The sequence below is a fragment of the Gymnoscopelus microlampas genome (genome assembly GCF_963454915.1).
Source record: "Gymnoscopelus microlampas genome assembly, chromosome: 3".
In the NCBI taxonomy this organism is placed as follows: domain Eukaryota; kingdom Metazoa; phylum Chordata; class Actinopteri; order Myctophiformes; family Myctophidae; genus Gymnoscopelus; species Gymnoscopelus microlampas.
In genome coordinates this window covers 22,206,625-22,209,681 of record NC_139940.1, presented here as the reverse complement: position 1 = coordinate 22,209,681, position 3,057 = coordinate 22,206,625, and positions in this window count along the sequence as shown.

The following is a 3,057-nucleotide window of genomic DNA, read 5'->3' as shown; positions in this document are numbered from 1 at the left end:
GAGACTGTCTTAGCAGCTGTAATAGGCCCTCCATTATAGAGCCTTCATTATTTCCCAGCTTTTTCCTCTTAGAGCCACTGTTGTTCCTCTGGATTACCCCTGAATGATTTATGCTCACTGGTCTGGCCACTGATAGACCCTGGCAACACAGATAGAAACACACTCAGGGCTTTTTGGTGTGTAAACACACTACATTAAAAGCCAACTTGTTTCAAACAGCCAAACACATTTACTGCGGCGGGGACCGCATGGTGTCATTTCACTTGTCAAATACCACAGTGTCACTACCAATCTGGGGGCTCCATGGGCAACATAAGCCATTTAACCTGAGCAAACACTGTGTCACAAGGCCCGAGGACAGCTTAAGAGCCTCAGCAAACAGTGGCGAGGACCATCGGGCACGAATCAAGGCGGCCCGGGTGAGGACGAGTCACTCTCGTAATGGGTTTGTGATGACTCAAGATCGAACGGCCATCTGTTTGTTACAGTGGGGGAGGACCACGATCACAGTTCAGATACCCAGAATATTAGCCTGGCCAGGAGCACAGGGAACAGGAGGGGTTTGGCAAGTGGCACAGGATGTAAAGGGGAAAGACCATAAAAGGAGAGAGTTCTTATAGCTGAGGCTGGGAATCATTGAACAGAGGCCAGATAATAGGATTTGCATGGCGATTTTCAGCTTTGATGCACAAGGGCCTTGTAAGTTTGAAACTGATAACCTCCCTTTCTGTAATGTATGAGGATGAAATAGCATAATAGTCTTGCATGTTAGCAAGTCCTCCAATTTCTCTGATGACATGAAAGCTCACCACATATTTAAAGCACAAGAGAATTTTGCATGGGATTTCAATGAGAAAGTTTGAATAAACCACAGTCATTTGTATCCGGTCTGTAACCGTGAAGATCATTTGAACAGCAAAGTCAACCACAGCCTCAGACACCAACCAAACCCCTCACACCTGACAAGAGACACCTGAGTCTCTCCCAATGAAAACAATGTTTTCTCACTGTATAGGCCTATGAAATGAGAAATGTGATTTAAATCTGGGGTATAATTTTACACATACTTTTTTACTACATATCCTTTGTGTCATATGTACAGTAGCTGTTAGCTGATTAACCACTTCTATGCACACTACTCAATTTTTCAGCTAGTCATTTTTTGCTTACTTGAAATAGTACACAGTACACACAATCATTTCCCAAAGGCTAACACACAGATGTATACATCTAATTTTCCTTAGGTGTCACTTTCGTCTGAAAGAGGTGCCAAAATTAGAAACGTCATTTATCATATTAAAAGTTTTAGTGCTATTCTCAATTTCTCATGTCGGATTAGATGTTAAATGCCTTAGGGAAGCAATCAGATGTAAAAACTTAAGGAGCAATTCCACGCACTGTAGGCAATCAATAAAAAAAAATCTAGTAGTGGGTACTGCAAAAGGGTTGGCTTGTAACCTTGTCTGACAAATTAAGGCAAGCAGTGTTTTTTCATTACTTACACATCCGTTTTCATTTTTCCATCAGTAAAACCAATTAAACAATGCTTCCTTAAATTAGTCATTGATTTTTAGCTATAGTGACACTTTACACAGGGCAATAATAACTTTAAGGCAGTGTTGTTGTTTTTTTTCATTACTGACATTCTTGCAAGGGTATGAGAACAAAAGACAGAAACAATTCACCTACATGAAAAAATACTGCCTTAAATTAGTAATTGATTTTTCCTTAGGTGTCACTTTGGCTAAATGCTTTGTGGCTAAGAGTAGCTCTCCAACCTGGAAATTGACAAGAGTCCATAATCTATTGCCCTTCAGTACACAGGCACATATGCTTGATTTAACTACAGCTTTCCCATCCCAATTTGTAAATGTATGGCCCACAACTCATCTTTTCTCTCTCAAGGAAGAAGCGGCTGGTGGGGAGATTGGCTGTGGAAATGACCACAAAATTGCATTTTCTATTATAAAGAAGCAATAGGGCTACCCAAGACCTGTCAAACTGCAAATTGTAAAAGAAAAAGAAAAAAAGCCATACAATTTCCATATAATCAAAATTAAGTGGATGGACTATCTAAGAGGTGTCAATAATTTAAGTTTTTGGAACTATTTTATTACAGAATCTTTGCTATTGCCAATCCCATCCCAAACATGTAAGGAACAAAAGTCAGACAGATCAACATTTTTAATGCTCAGTTAAACAAAACAAAGAAACATAAAAAGACAAAATAAAAATGAAAGAGTCCAGAATAGCAGGCCATAGCTGCCATAGTTTTTTCTTTTTTTTAGACTACAAAATACACTTACAATTCGAAGCAGCAACAAAAGTTCATTTACCTGATTATACAATGGAACACTATTTTGTTATAACATGAATCTTTATCACATTATAAAATTCTAAATATTTCTTATGCCTTTTACCAAAAAGCGACCCTATTGGTGACAATGCAATGGTATAACAAAATATAGCTACACCATGTATTCACCAGTAAAAAAAAAACACACACCCACAATGAAAAGAAGAAAAAGACCAAATCATGGGAAAATATTTGATTTTATGTTTTATATTTAGTTTTCTGTTTGCGTCTTTGAAATCTTCAAAATAATATTGGCTGCTGGATCCTCTTATACAGTATAATTATCTATACATTTTAACACCCTGATGAAGGCAAGGTAGGCGGCTGCGTAATGTAGGTTGCATCCATCATTGTGTTTTTATCTTCCTTTTTGGGCATGCCAAAAGCATTTGTAATAGTACATCAGTTCTCATTTTCTTTTCTTTTTTATATCCAAGCCTTATTTCCAAAGAGCAATTTACTCTATACATCGGATTTCAGCTGAGCACATCTATTTATATTTATTATTTTACTCATTTTACACATCCGAATGAATGAAGGCTGCTTTGTCATACATATATTTCAAAATACTAAGTAAACAGCTGTTTACAGTATATTCAATGAGTCCATTGTTTTACAGTGCCCGTATGTTTATTAGTCATCCTAAATTCATATACTGCAGGTTATGCTGAAACAGGTAGTTTGTCCATACAATTATGTCA